A 17,125-nucleotide genomic window follows, 5' to 3' on the forward strand; every position below is an offset into this window, starting at 1 on the left:
TTTTCTAAATCAAGGATTATTCCTCTTTTCATTGGTAAAAAAAGACCTGGGATAAAATATGAAGATGAATTCACGTGCCGTGTCTAGTGGAAGCGTTAGTCCTACACAGACAGAAAAAAAGATTAGAAAAGGAGGGAAAATCGTTTATTTAGATGGCATACATTACCATTACTCTTGCATTGTGTCCCCACTCTTCATAATGACTAGGATAAATGTCTTGCCTGGAATGCACACTCTTGACAATAGAGGCGGATATTACTTGGTTAAAAGCTCAAGTCCTATGGGTAAAAGAGCTTGAAAGAATAAGAAGTATCCGTCATTGCTAATGAGCTATAAGGATAGCACATTGCCTTTATAAATCACCATATTCACCCTGTTTATTTAAATTCATTGGTGCCTCATTATACCTGAGCTATGCACCTCTAGGTCTGAGCTGATTAGGAGTGCCATAGCTCAAAATGGCTTTTAATTCAGTGAAACGTGCTTTGACCTTGTGCCGTAACCCTGCATGAGACATAGCGTGGTCGGTGCCATTAATAACGTTGCCACCTTTTTCCTAGTGCGACGGAGCACCACCCCCCTCCCCCCCCTCTTAAAATATGTATTATTAGTTAGCCATGACGGAACATTTATCAAACCAAATTACCCTTTGGTGTAAAACGGCTTAATTCTGCATCCCTTTAGCCCTCTCTGCCATTACCTGCTCTTTAGGAAGGCTGGGTATTAAAGAGGCTCATAGTATAGAGGTATAATGAGGCGGGGATGCAGAGGGTGTCTGTAGTTGATCATCTCTCCAGTGGCATTTAGGTGCACATCCATGTATCTTCTCAGGGGAATTCAGTTTCCCGAAAGAGGATTCATAGGTGTCGTGAGTATTTGTCTTGATTAGATTAGGAAATGTTATACAAAACGTGGAGGGACTGAATCAATGCAAGACTGAAATCTACAGACTAAGTAAATCACAAGATTTTGAGTGATTTCAAGTTTACAGGTTTGTATAATCCAGGAGGTTTTACCCTGCATCACTGCTATTATGTCATCATTTTGGATTCTACTCTAAGAACTACTTAAAAACAACCCCATTTGAATCGAAGTTCACAAATGAGATCAGACATAGACAACAGTGAGATTTCATAGACAACAGTGAGATTAGACTCCTTGTTCTTTGTAAGAAAAATATTCCAATAATCTAGTGCATTTCTCTTCTAGAGTTTCAGAAGTTTTTTAAGTGTCTCAAGTTTTTCTCAAACTTGCCAAGATACCAAAGTCTGCATTCAAATGTCATAGATTTCAAAAATTGAATTTAAAATATGAACTTATTATACATAAAAATATTAATAATTAACTCAATATTAATTTATCATTAAATTGACAAGAATAAATCCTTTTAGATAGTTTATCCACATACACTGTACATTTTACCGCTCTATACTCTTACTATATGTCAATAACTGCCTAATTTGTAAAGATTTTAGGGGGGAAATCTGTTGGCTTTTGAAATGAAACTTGAGCAACCTCTGAGCAATAATATTTTTCTCTGGGATTGTACAATTAATGACTATACAAAGTAAAAATAGATTTGAATGCAAATTCTTTCGGAAAACCAAGATCAACTATTCCTCTTTGAAAATGCTGTGGTTACCATTTCTCAGCATAGTCATTACTGGTCCAGAACAAACTTCACAAATGCTTATATCTAGTCCATTACAACTCTAAACCAAGTCAACATTGACTTCACTGACAACACTGACATCAAGTTTCTGCTATTTTAGACACTGAAAAGTCTCAAGGTTAAGAGGTGGAGAGTAGAGGCAGCCCTGCCAAGCCCCTGGGCCACTTTTGTCACAGTACCCCAGAAGGGTGGACTCACAAGAACAGAAGACAATGTCATCGTCTAGAGGGTTGGCCATGAAAAAGATGCATGGCTCTGACCAATAGAGTGAGTGATTAGATCAATTAAGTCATTTAGAGAGTGCCTCGATGAAGTATGGAGGTGTGTTTCTGAGTGAGTGAGAGAGAGCGAAAAAGAGAGATTCTGGATCCTGTGGGACAAGGCCAATCAAAACCACCTCATTAGGCTACTGGACCCAGACCAAGTGCACATCCCAAAGACAAGAGGTATGTTCGACTTCATGCGGCGCAGCACAGACTGATCGGCATATGACTTGAAGCAGTGAATGCCTGCCTTGAGACGGCACTGATACCACGTCACTGTGACATATACCATCAAAATACCACAAGAGCGATTCGAGAGTAGTCGGCCTAGCTTTTTCTGCACGGTTTGTCCAGAGCGGCTGCACAAGCTCTGATGACGACACAAATGTTTCACGATTGGCCGGATTCACCAATGAGTACGATGATGTGGGTTACATGTATATTCTGACGCATTTAGCTCAGCTAATGCTCAAAATCTTAGTGTTATTTTTTGTCATGCTTATCAAAATAACACTGCTAAAAATAGACCGCACTTTTCAAAAGTAAAAGCTTACTATATGTTGAACTTTATTATTGTACTGTACATACATAACATTTGAATGAAAAGCATTTATGTTGCTATACGGTTGAAGCGTCTGTGTATTTTACAAGTATTGTATCCAATCTGCTTCTGTGATTAAGTATGCAAACATTCAGAATCACTACGGGAAGCAGAAAGTGTACGACATATACCTTGATATGAAAGTAAATCTGATAATAAGATATGTGGGTGACAACTGGATCATGCTAACACCTGTCTGTAATTGTAAAGCACACCCAAAGACCTTCAGTACCTCAGGTGTTTGGTTACAGATGGAAACATGCATCCCTACACGAATCCGAGGTCCTGTTGACAATAATAGTTTTATAAGCAGTCTCTGCACAAAAAAGCCTCTATAATCTTTTAATCTGCAGCACACAGCAAGGCTACGTTTGTCATGTGACTTCTGGAGGGGGTGAGGTATTGTAAATATTGAGGGGTAAATGCGAGGACAATGAAAACAGTTCCCCAAGGCTAAAAATAATGTAGCCTAATCCGATAAATGTTTGTGAACTACAATTACACTTGATTACTGGTTGGCACAGTAAGAGAATGTAGATATTGTGTTGTCAGGGATGCACACTGCAGAACACACAGCGCTTGTCAGAAAACACATTCCTAGAGGGAATCTGGGTTTTGCAGAACTTAAGACATTACACTATTTCACAAGGAACATTTTAATAGCACTTGTATTTATTTATTTATTTGTTTGTTTATTTCTTATCTATTTTTTTTTTTTTTTTTTACAATTACAGCTATCAAAATTCATGAAATAAATCATTCTAAATGTTTTTGACACCCTTAGGTGAAATATTCTTTATAATCAGCCAGGAAAAATGACTTTGGTGAATAAATAAAAACAGTTAATCTAATGTGTCTTCTTTTTACTCCTCCATAATTCCGTGTTTCTGCAAAAGTGGAATTTTGCTTTCATTAAGCCAACAAAATGGGAATAAAGAACATAATCACTATGGATATTTATGTTTTTGTGACACTTGCAGTTTTTCCAAAACAGTGGTTCATCACTGTTTCTCACAATTAAGAAAGGGAAAAAAGACAATATACAATTGCAATATACAGTTCCACAACTGATAATAACTATTTTGACAATCCACCCATTGTGGCAGGTTTAGGGGACGATAAAGACTAACAGTTATGGACCAGTGATGAATATTTAGTCACAAATAAACCAGGGAAAAAATAGCTAAATAATTACATTGAAAATATATATTTATATTATACATTGAGATATATATATATATATATATATATATATATATATATATATATATATATATATATATATATATATATATCATTTAAAAAGAATCATATGAAAAGTATACAAATAACAATTATATAAATTAAATTATGCAAAAATGTTGTTATTAAATTAGACAAAGTTAATTTTAGACTGTGATTTAGTGTGCTCCCTCTGAAATTCAATCAATAATTAGCTGTCAACTACAATTAACATTTGAAGCTTTTTCCCAGTCCAACAAATTTGAAATGTTTTGAAAGGCCCTGTTTCCGACCAAACCGAATTCCACCTCTTAATACTTTTATTAACACCCTCTCATCATTTGGACAGGTACACAACCCTCCTGGAAGGCAGCATTGTCCCATAATAGCTAGTGTGGTTTCCTCTAAGTATTATTTGCCTGCCAACACTTGTCTTAGCGCGTGGTGACTGGAAAAGCTTCTACGATGCTGCAGAGGAAATGAGGCCTCTGGCTTATACTGATCCCACCGCTGCCACCAGCGCACCCGTATCCAGCAGCTCTGCCACATGCCAGACTACACCGTTGATTCCCAGTTCTGACGCGAGTACATTAGATTGTGTGTTTGTGCCCGCAGGACTGACTGTGCGCCTGTGTTTAGGCCTCTCTGTCAGATGAGTCAGGCTCTGTGATTTATGGTCTCTGAAAAGGTTGCGTTACCAGCGTGCACGGATGGCCCCGCATGGTAAATGGGGAAATTCGGAATTTATTAACATACAATGAATGATGATTAATGGATCAGCGTGGATCTCGCAGTCTCTTTCGAATGTCTCAACACACTTGATGTATGCTGCAATAAAAAGATATGTGCGAACCTCTGTAAAGGCATTTTCCTTACAGTCTAGCCGCTAGCTAAAATATAGAGAGGTGTATGATGACGGTTGGGGGAGAAAGGCGGGGAGAGCCGTCCCGAGTTAGTCTATGAGGATGCATGGAGTGAACAGGTGAAGTCTTACATGCATTATTTTCCATACATTACCAAGAATGTCCTTTGCTTTACCAAGAACTTGATGAGGAAATGAATAGATTAAGATGGCGAAACGAGCCAAGCAATTTAGGGCAAAATCAGGATGCATTTGCCTGTCCATTCATCAAATTTTACCACAACATTTCTTTTCTGTAACATATCTTTGACTGTTCTGTGGTGTGCTCAATATCGCTTGGAAAAAATCTTCAGTGCGCTATTTGAAGGATAACGTTCACTTCAAGCCCATTACTGGTCTGAACTCTGTGGGTAGTGTCGGTTTGCTTTTCGCAACCACTTTCAGGATTGTTTCCCATCCAGGCGCCCCACAAAGCCTTCAGAGTTCATGTTGGTTTGATGCTTGACAAAACATGAAAACATATCCAGATGCAGGATCACGTCAAACATGTGGCTGTCACTTTCACTCCGATGGAGTTCATTTGTCAGAGGATACTGCACCTCAATGTATCGTGTTTGAGCACTACATGGTAATGTATGTTAACTATGAGAACATGAGGGGACGTTTATGTGACCTGGTTTCATAGACAGAGCTTAGATTAAGCCAGGACTAGGCCTTAGTTAGGACATTTAAGTAGCTTTAAACATGCCTTAAAAAAAAAAAAAGCTTGAGACAAAACAATGGCACTCACATATTTTAAGATGTCAGTTCAAGTTGCTTTCAGTTAAAACAGCTCAAACATGCATTTTAGTCTAAATAATGCCTTAATGAAAAAGTAAAAATGTTAAAATGTTAAAAATGCATGTGTGTATTTAAATGTCCATGCTAGTTTGTGAATAAACAGTGTGTAGTTGTGTGTTCACACAAGCCGACAAATGTCATACTGGGACAAGATGATGAGGAATGGAGGACATCGCTGGCAATGAGCAAGAGCTACAGGGTCACTACACACACATTCACACACAGCCGTTCACTTCATTACCCTCATCCTCCTAATGCGAATCACACTTAGTGAAACAAGCTCGCGCCCAGAGAAAAACTCCGAACAAAACAACAAACGTCCGTTAGAAGAATGACCCACAAAGTAAGCTTCATCCGTTGTTAACAAAGTACACGACTGGTATGTTTTCTATATCTGGGTGCAATTAGCTAAGCTATCCTGCCATTTTACATACACTAATGGACCAAAATATCAAAAAGGTTGTTTCTTAAACTGACCGAACAACCAGTGTCAGGGAGTAGCCTAAACAACTAAAATGTAGCGACGACTATTTTTCTTTGTGGTGCGACATTCTTGTTTTCATAATAATGTAGCTCTTCCAGTAACAAACCACTACAAGGCTATATTTACTGGCGAATGTTACAAACTGAACATACAATTTCACATCGACCCAAACTGAGGCAATAAAACAAACAGACAACATCAGACAACACAACTTCCCTACAGCACAATGTATTTTCACTCATCACAGCGCACAGCATCGGCTACTTCAGATCATAAATTATCGTCAGAGACGATTCACTGATTCATTTGAGTCCCTTATATATATATATATATATATATATATATATATATATATATATATACACTGTATATATATATATATATATATATATATATATATATATAAAAGCTGCTGTTCGTCAAAGCACTATTGTAATTTTATTTTTGGTCTTAACTCAGTTATTTAAATTATTGTATTTCTTTTTATATCATTTCCGATTTTAGGCCTATTATTTTAATAGTGTACTTTGTGCCAGATTACACTGTTCAAATTTAATGCATGTCACCCTCATGGATATTTTTGTCAAATTACATAATTTTATATTCCACTATATAACAAAACAAAAACAAAAAACATAAATGTACCTAGTTTATTTAATATTAAATAGGCCTACCTGCTACAAGTTAAGATATATTTGCTAATCATTTATCACAGTGAACATGTATTGTACTTAATAGCAACACATTTTGTATAATAATGTAAATAATGTAAAAAAAACATGTTGAACTCCGTCCTCATGGTGTAGCAGCAGTGGATTGTGTCACAGAAATGACTGTACATTTGAGACCACCTCTTTCAAAAACCTGCGATCTAAGGTTTAAAACTCCAGAGGATTGTTGATTTATATTTGCTCACTCGCTCGCTTTTATCCTAGCACTGAAACCTCTGAAACCGCTCATCCTTCTGCTCCTCTCTGTCTCCGTCTCTCTCTCTCTCTCTCTCTCTCTCTCTCTGCATCAAGTGTTTCTTGAATGGGGGAACACCAAAACAGGCCAGACAAGAACAGGACAAGAAGGGAAAGCCAAAGAGACATGATGCAGAAGAGTGAAAGTGAGAGTGTTAAGCCAAGCATAAAATAACTTCAATCTAACATATTCTCCCAGGACGGCAGGAGGCAAATAGCAATAAGGCATTGGGCCGGAGCCGGAGTGGAGGAATCCGCTGGATCTCAGTGACCCATGGAGGAGAGGGGCGGATGGGAGAGATGATGCTACGCAGCAGAGACAAACTGTCTTCAATTAAAGCCCAGGCAAGCAATGCAGGACCACAGATGAGGTGTCAAGAGGTTCAGCTGTGGATACTCAGGAGCGTGTGCGCCAAAAGTGAATTTGGGAATTCAAGTGAATGTGTTTGTGCGCATGTGTAGATAAAAGCAGAACTGAATAAATCTGCAGACTTTTTCCACAATTGGTCATGGACAACTTCAGCCTGTTAACAGAGAAAAGATAGACTAATAATATACAATTAAAACTTAAAAAAGTTAAGTTAATGCAGTAAATAACATTAACTAGCAATTAGCAACACATTTGTTACAATATCTGCTTAAATGGATAAAGGTAAATGTATTTCTTTGTATTTGTTATGGTTAGTTAATAAAACACAACTGTTCATTGTTATCTCAGGTCCAATAAATTATATTAACAGATACAACTTTGGATAATGTATTAGAAAATATTAACCATAATAAATGTTTTAGATGTATTTTACATTGTTAGTTCGAGTGAACTAATTAAAAGATTTACATCTAAAATCTGTGAAACAAATTTCAAAGCTGTACACACACAGCAAAATAAGCAGGAACAGAATCCTTTATATTAATATCATATCTAGAGCTGTGAGATGATTCAGCATCTCATTGCTTTTGTACTTTTCTTATAGGTATTTTCAGGATTATACAACATTTACCGTTTGCCATAAGATATAATTTGGCCCTAATACGACAATTCAGAAGGCGCTTTTCTCTTCTTTATCGGCACACAAAGGCAGAAGCTGTTTTCTTACTCTCTTTCTCTCTCTCAAACGCACAGACACAAATGCACTGTCACACACGTCCTCCTGTTTGCCTTGTAAAAAAACAAGCTGGATTTGGCCTGTTTTCTGGTTCATATAGAGCATGTGCCAGGCACTCAATCCTTCCAGCTCAACTGATTCACTCCATGACCAGGAGGAGAACCAGAATAAATTAAATCCCAAATCATTTACAATTACAAAAACTGAATTCACCATGTGGTCATCGCAGCTATATGCTATAAGTGTGCATGTGTATTCAATTCCCTGCCACTTTACAAAGGAGTTTAAACATTATTCGTTTTCTGAAGTACAAATCATTTTATGATTTATGGTTTTATATTTACATTGAATAATTCTAAGTTATCTCCATTGAAGTTAAAAAATAAATTGATTGCGAAAATGATGTTTATGTATTAATTTTTTAAGAGTTGCAAATATCATTCTCTGCAACAAATCAGCGTTTTGCTGTTTAGTGTGTGAAATACTTTAGCAATTAATCAACACTGGGAATTTAGAAATGCTCAATTTAGAAATGCTCACTTTAAGCTGTTGTTGAATTATCAGTGATGTGTTATTTGTTTGTTTGAGGTGACTGAAGTAGTTTACAGTTTATAAAAAATAAATTAAAAAAAAGTCTTTTTTTTTTTTTTCTTGCTGGAAAAGACACTTTAATTGCTTAAACATAGCCATAATGTTAAGTGTCTAGTATGACCAACTAGCAGTTAGTTAGGAGTAATCAGTCTTACTTATTGATATCAAATTAGACCAATCTACGTTTTTTATGCAACTGACTTAAAAAAATTAAAAATAAAATGATGACAAACTTGTAAGACTAGTCTTAGCAGTTTATGCAACCGGCCCCTGGTCAGAATTCTCAATAAGCAGACACCAGATTGGTTTATATATTTACATTGTAAAACTGAACCTGGAAGCAAACAAATAGAACATTCCTCATCAGTGAGTTACTCAGTTCCTTCTTTATTACTACCACTGTTGATTGTTGTTTATAATGAAAGTGATTTTTTAAATCAATTAATTCATTTAACCAAAATAGTTTTTATTATTTTTATTATTATTATTATTAATCTATTTAATAAAAAAAAGAAACAAATCATTTATGCATTAAATCAAACAAACGTGATAGTAAATGCTTTTACATTGTTACAAAAGATTTATATTTTAAATAAATGCTTTTCTTTTGAACTTTAAACACATTAAAATAAAAATAGTTTATTTTAAATTGTAATAATATTTCTCAATAGTATTGTTTTTAGTGTATTTTTGGATCAAAAATGCAGCCTGGTCGATTGAGCATACTTTTAAACACATTTAAAAAAAAATTGAATGGACCTCAGCCAGCATCATAGTAACATCATCATTAGTATCATCATCATTTAGTATTAATAATAATAATAATATTAAAGAAAAAAAAACAGACTCATAAACTAGCATATATTCTGCTACGAGTGTCATTCACACAAACTTTTAAAACTTGCACACATATTCCTTTTTTTAAAGAAAAACCACATAATTACCCTTTTAATCAATTAGTTATATAATAGATTTTGATCTATTAACAGTCAGTTTGATCTTTTATGAATCTTATACCCATAGGATTCACTAACCCCTTATGAGAATAACTGAGCTAAAAACGTATGTGAGTGTACAAGGTGTGTATGTACTTATGGGTTCGATTTTTTTTATATATACGATGTATGGACCGCTGTCATCTCCAAATGTGTAATGCTATTAATCTACAAACTCCTTTCTCTCCCTCTCCTCGCCTGACTGGATGCCAGGATGCACTTGTGAACGACAGGAAGTCAGTAACCTGCACTAGAACTTCAGCAGAGGCTTATCTGGTCCACACACAGCCACACATCATCTGAAACTTCCCACTCACCCCGTTCCAGAAATGTTTCATTTCACCTCTCCCTCTCCTTCTCCTTCTCTCCAGAGCTTTGCATCTGAAATTGAACAGACACCGGACCAATTTATCATCGGCTGTCACATGTCATGTCCAAGGCCTTTAGCACAAGCACCTACAGTACGCTTTGTATTTATCCCTTTGTTGTAGCTAAGGAGCTAGACAATACAACCTGCTATTAAAAACAGACGAGCGAAGGAATGAGGAAAGGCGAACGAGAATGACAAAGCATTCTTGCCGAATGTTGTGAATTCGTCGCTCGCCATTACAGAGGTTGTGGACCCCGCCATGGCTACAGCAGCATATTTCTGGCAGGCAATCAGATGAGGGAACCTGCCAAGTGCTGGGGCTAAGAAAATGAAAAGAGGTCATGGAGAGCGGCGCTAGATCTTTCACGACATTAACATGCTAACACACTAACTCATGCACTGCGTCAAAGTGCTGCGTGGCTGTTTTAAGCTGTACATTTTCTTGTTCCTGTAAAAGCTATTACACTATTTTAAAGCTCCAGAGCTACTGTCATTAAAAACTGTAGTTAGTCTCTACTTTTAGTCACTTCCCAACACTGGTTTTACACCTCTCATCAAGACTAAAACAAATTGACGCAAAATATACATCATGACAGAGAGCTGAACTTTTTCGTTAAACATGCATTCCTTCATGATCAGCACTACTGTAAGAAACCATATGCATTGTCATCTTCGCTTTTACAGAACTGGCTTACAATTGATATGGGACACTTCTTCCATCGACATCTGGAAAGATCCTAACCACTTTGTTCTTTTCCAGCACAGGGAAAAAAGTAGTAGCCTATAGTGTGCTATTTTCGGATTTACCGGAGGCATGTTCCATCTAATTTTACAGTCGAATTAAACGCAAACATAGGCGGCTACTAGGAGCACAATAAGGTCCAGCCAACTGGCAGCAGGCAGAGTTCGTTCTCATGGCATCTCTTTCCTTGAAATAGCACCACACACTCCGCTGGGCTTTCAAACATCCTGCCAAACAGTGTTTCACAGCTTTGTGAATTCACAACAATCAAGTTTTGTTCTTGTATCACGCATGTTCAACATTTCAAAATGGCAAAAATCACAAAGTTTAAAGTGTGTCAAATAAAATAAATTAAAATAAATGTCAGGAGTGTATTTGTACTATTTGTACATTAGTCAGAGAATCTTACTGAAAAATAAATAATGCATTAATGTATATCAAGCACAAGTGAACACTGTTACAAGAACAAGTTTACAATGCTATCATTATAGTAAAGTATGAACATGATGGTTAAAGTACATTTAACATGTTCAACATTTCAAAACAGCAAAAATCATGACCCATAAGATGTGGTCACATTAGTGGGATTTCGCAGCTAAAACTGTCTATTATTAGTGATGTATGAAGCACAGATCACACAAAAATCACTTTCAAACCAAGCAGCTTTCTGTTGGTCAACGCGGTGAATTTGCATGACAAACTTGAGCCCGAAGCAAAAATGTGTGTCGCCCGCATGTGAAATTCCCAATCTCATGAATTCCAATTGAAATAACTAGATTTTGTCTGCCCCAACAATGGTAAACGTGATTGCACGTGTAGCCCTCATAACTCTTCAGCCATCTCATTTTCTTTTAGAGCATGTTAGATTTTACATGAGTGCATATTTGATGCGTAGCTTATAAAAAAAACGGTTCAGAGATGGGTTTCAGGTGACATGACTTACTTAAAGGTAATTAGCGTAACTGCCTATATAAAAAGTCACTAACAGAGTGCTGACAGCGGCCGAGCGCTGACACCACATCTCTTTAATCAGTGAAACGTAGGCCCATTTTTCCCCTCCTGCCTGGTCCGGGGATTGTTCGCTGGTCAAAGCTGCCGGAGGACACAAATGAATGTCGACTGAGGCACGGACAATAGCAGGCGTAAGGTTACAGCATGTAAATGATTGCGCGGAGGCCTTTTCTAAGGAAGCTGCCATGTCCCGCAGAGCGCGTGTCATATTCGGGGGAAGGGGGGGCGGAAGGCCCTGCTCCTCACAGAACAATGACACTGAGATATGGTGAGAGGAGAGTGGTTAATAGATCCAGACAAACCGTACGCATCTCCTGACGGACGAATCATCGTCTAGCACCGTTTCAATTCGGCGGGGCTTAATAAGAAGTGACTGACTTTACAATAACGCCATCATTTGCTTTGCCGAGAACCGAATGAGTGACAGACGACCCAAACTCCACCAGCTGCATGACTGTCACCTGGAATACGTTCTGTCATCTCTAGAATATTCTTGATTCAAGAATATACAACAAAACACTCTCGTGAGAATTCACACCTAGGGTGACGTCGATGATATGAGTGAAAACGACAGGGAGAGAGACTGAGCCGAACGATTGCATCTTTACGTGAGAGTTAATATGGATGTGAAAATGAATATTTCACCCAGATTATTAGATGCGGCTTGGCTCCGGCTGAACCGCTAACAGACACAGGATATTGGCTTTTGCAGACCAGTATTTTGTTGTTTGACATCCCTGGCGAGGCCTGCGGGCTTCGGCAAACCAGAGAAAGCTGGGAGGTATAAGGGTCATCGCAATGAAACAGTGCTGTCAAGCTTTTGATTCACACAACAGCTGACGCACACTCACACAGAGTCAAGCTACGCCAGATGCATTGAAAACAGGGTGGAGAGAAAGTTATAATCATCTGCACTGTATTACAGGATTTTCATTGGAAAAATAAGAGTATTTATAGAATGAAAAAAAATTAAACCTTATCAATAAAAGCTTATTAAATTCAATTCACTATGTAATAGATATAACCATATCCTGTTGAAACATATAGGCCTATATATATATATATATATATATATATTTTTTTTTTTTTTTTTTTTACTAATTTTATAATTTTTATAATTTTATATTAATGTCATTTTGAAAATAAACCTCAATTCACATCAAATTATTTGAATGTGATCATCTAAACTAATCAAACCCACTATACATTGAAGCTTTAGTATGCATAAGATTTATGCTTTTGTTTCACGACACAGTTGATGAGCTTTTCAAAAATGTGACTGATATCCATTATAGTGACATTCTAGTGTTTCTGTTTTATGCCATTTGAATCCAGTGAAAAAAAACATTATAGAAAAATAAATTATGATAAAAAATAAAATAAAATCATTTTCTGGAGTGGATCTATTTGTACATCAGAGAATTTTATTTAAAAATAAATGTATTTATTAATGCACTATAGCAAGCACAACAAATGTATCATTTTATCATGTTATCAAGTCAAAATTTAGTTTGACTCTATAATGCTATCATTAGAGAAAAGTCTGAACATTACTTCAATGAGCTCATTGTTTCTGCCTTAAATTAATTCTGAAATACATAACTTGGACACAGTCACCTTTGATAAAAGATCACTCCAAACATGCATTTTCTGTAAAGCTGGTTTGAAACAATATGTATTTTGAAAAGCGCTATACAAATAAATCTGAATTAATTTGAACACGAGGGTTAAAGTGCATTACCGTTTTATATAAATGCTGTGCAGTTAAATCCCCCCAAAAATGCATCCTTCTGTTTCTCTTTGCACACCATCAAACTGGCCTGAAACAACCAAAAGCTCATTGCAAAATGCAACCCCCAACAAAACTCCTCTGACCATGTACTGTCTGTGACCTTCCAATCCTCGGAATGTGCCTCGCCACGAAAAATCCAAAATATCGCCTTCCTTTTTTGTTTTAACCCAGACCAGATTGTCATTGTGCAGTTAAGCGTTCATCGGCTTCACACTACAAGACCCTTGAGAGACAGAACAACCTCATCTTATAAGGCCACCCCTCGCCTTGAGGCTCGTAGACCCAAAACTTGCTTGTTCAGTTGACTAATATTGTCTCCCCAACTTCCTATGACCTCCGAGAGGCTCCATTTGAGAGATCAAGAAGAATTACAGTGAAAGATCTGTTTTGTTGTTATTTCGAAAGGAAGATGGACCGAAAAGGGCTGCGGATTGCAGGATCTGGCAATGCTAAGATGTGAATGTTCTTAACGGGACAATATGCTGACCAGCACCACAGTCCAGCAGTTTTAAGCCAGAGTTAGAGGTGTGAGAGGGGGGAAAAAGCAAGGGAGAAAAGAAAGGGGAACAGGTTAAGGGGCTAGGGGTAGTGAGGGGACGTGTGTATATGTGTTGGGAAGTACACAGACTATGGAAAGAAAGAGTTTGGGCCGCTAAGTGATACATAATCCTTAAGTCCTTACATACACACAGAGGGATTTTGACACAAAAGCCTTTAGTCTTCTCCTGTCTGCTTTATGTCATGTCTCATGCCCCGTCTGAAACATCACAAAAGACATGATGGACACAAAGCACCTTCAGAATTCAGAGATATCATAATGAAAACAAATACTGTACGTACAGACAGATTTAATTACAAGGTAGGTAAAACAAAACTTACATGTTGGCAAGTAAAAAAGAAAAAACACGCACACTTAAAGTTTTCAGCATTATAATTAAATGTCTGTATTACTGACAAATTTACCCTTATAACACTGCATTGTTAACAAGAATTAGTATTTTGGCATGCATTTTATGACTTTGTCAATAAAAAAGTGTTTTTCTGGTACAAAATATTTTGATTATTTTATGATTGTCAGGGTTGACATTAAATTGTGGTATTGATGTGAACTTTAAAAATGGTCATGTACAGTTTGTTTATTTTTTTACCTAATTATTTAACTTTTTTTTTTAAAGTCAATTAAGAATGTCTGGCTAAAAAATATTACGGATATTAAGGATTCCTATAATGTTTTTTATCAACTTTCTTCGAAGAAAGACAGTATGATCCTGCTTCTTAATTTCACCCATCCTACAAACGAATGCAGTGAGATTGAGTTTGGAAGAACAACGCTGCCCCCTTCTGTTCAAATATTAAAAAGTTCTTAGCCTTTGTAAACTATGTAAAATGATGTTAAAATCTAGAAGTACAGGTGTTTCTGACAAAATTTTACCAGATATTCCACAGGATTGACAAAAAAAAAAAAAAAGTAATGTTATGCTACATAAATGAATGAATAAATGTGGTGAAGTCTGGCATTTATACTTTTTATAACAATATTACCGAAACACTTGCATTGATGGTTAAATGATAAAGAGAAAGAATACATTTCAGTGTAAAATAAACCCCTTTTTAATTTCAAATCACATGGCAGACTTTAAGAGTCTCAGAAGAACTCAACCTCTATGTGAACATCAGTCACTGACTGTCACACTGACATTTAGACGAGTTTTAATCAACCAATCAAATCAATACATCAAGTCTAAGAGCAATAAAGCAGATGAAGAGCAAACACAAATGCAAACACACTCACACACAGACTGGAAATAAAGTTTGTCACTGTCGAGACAACCCAATCACAGAGAATGCTGTGAAGCCAAAAGCCTAAAACACACCACAACGGTAAAACACAGCAATGTTTCACATGCAAATACAGAGGAGCATTTTCGAGAGCCACTTTAAAGTATCCAAACCCCCACCCCACCCTCTTTCAAAGCTCTGCAGCAGAATAACTCTAACTTGCTAATTTCTATGGGTCAGCTGGAGAGGGAAAGACTTGTCAATCACTCACATGTAGAGTTTGTCTTTCTAAAAACAGGGATGGCTGTGTGTTTCCATGGCCACTAATCTCCCCCCAGCACAGTTACATGCACACTCACACCCGGCCCGCCACATTCCCGCAGTTGACTAGGTCAACTCAAAGTGCCCAATCACAAGCACATGAAATGCTCTTTGTGAGTTGGATTGTTTTATTTTTTTATTATTAATTAATTACTTTGTATTTTATTTTTGTATTTAAATTATTTTTGATTTCCTCTTCACGATGTGCCTTAGCGGAATTAAATGCATGGCTGAAATTGTTGAATTTTACTTTTTGTTGTTTCGTCATCTTGCTTTCTCTCTAAACTTTTGCTGACTTGTCTGAGACATTTAGATTGTTTTGAGCTCAAATATGATTTCTAACAGCTTTATTATTTTCTTAGAATAACTGAGAATCAGTTTTTATGACACTTTTTTGACATTAGGATATAATACATTTTAGTAATATGTAATTATTTAAAAGAAGACATATATATATATATATATATGAAGAGTTCAGATGCAAAAGCCTCTAAGTGCCATCTTAAATTTTCTTCTAAAATGAACATTTTTATCAAGATTGTAATCAAGAATTGATTCTTGTACTCATTGTACTCATACTGATTCAATGTAATCATTGTTAATCAAGATTGTTCAGTAATTTCACTTTACTGACAATTAATAGGTAATTTTCATTGCCATTAAAGTGAAATAACTGAACATAAACATACAAGCTTGATAAAAATGATCATTCTAGAAGAAAATTTCAGATGGCACTTAGAGGCTTTTGCATCTGAACTCTTCATATATATATATAATGTGTGCGTGTGACCTCTTGTGTTGTTCTCTTTCCATTCAAAAATTCTTGAAGCTACATCATATTTGATATTTAAAAGCAAAATGTAAAATACTACTACTAATTATAATTATAATAATCGTCAAGCATTATAGACCTGCTAACATTGGCAGAAAGAGTTAACACGCCACAGAAACACAGAAAATAAATTATAAATGTATAAATCAATAAACAGTCAAATCTCCTAGACTTCTTGGTTCTGTCAGACATGACTGTTTTAGATGCATCACATGAGCATATTCTATACCTTCTGCTTGGAAATTAAATATTCATGGCTTACCTAGCTGTCTATTGTCTTCAGGCAAGAGGGAGAGCTGTACACGTCTAGAAATGGCGCCTCATAAATCATATATACAATATAGACATATGCATTAATGTACAGTGTGTCTGCATCTGTGTAAATATGCACAATAAAACAACTGCTTGGGTGTTTGACTCTATTCACCGCCTAACGTCTAATGTTGCAGATATTGCTAAGTTGTCATGCACTTTTGTTAATAACAGGCTACAGAGTGTGTGAGAGAGAGAGAGAGAGAGAGAGAGAGAGAGAGAGAGAGAGAGAGAGAGAGAGAGAGAGAGAAATATGGAGGGAGAGGGTGAAATAAAAGAAAAAAAATGGGAAGGTGTCTATTTTGCCCTGTTCTGTCATGTGAATCCTTTAACTGTGCCAGACGTGCACTGCGGCCCCCTTCAATT

General features: G+C 36.5%; 1 long non-coding RNA gene across 4 annotated transcripts in view; it reads right to left on the reverse strand.

Annotated features, from left to right (window-relative positions):
• LOC309499034 overlaps window positions 1-17,125 on the reverse strand; it is a 322,784-nt gene that overhangs the window by 273,845 nt on the left and 31,814 nt on the right. Inside the window, exon 4 of one of the 4 annotated variants that reach the window (XR_014206106.1) lies at window positions 9,918-9,981. The exons of the other annotated variants lie outside the window; for them this stretch is intronic. This is a non-coding gene — a long non-coding RNA (uncharacterized lncRNA). The remainder of the gene's footprint in view (window positions 1-9,917; window positions 9,982-17,125) is intronic. 4 annotated transcript variants of the gene reach the window in all.

Source organism: Leuciscus leuciscus (genome assembly GCF_965113295.1).
Source record: "Leuciscus leuciscus genome assembly, chromosome: 5".
NCBI lineage: Eukaryota > Metazoa > Chordata > Actinopteri > Cypriniformes > Leuciscidae > Leuciscus > Leuciscus leuciscus.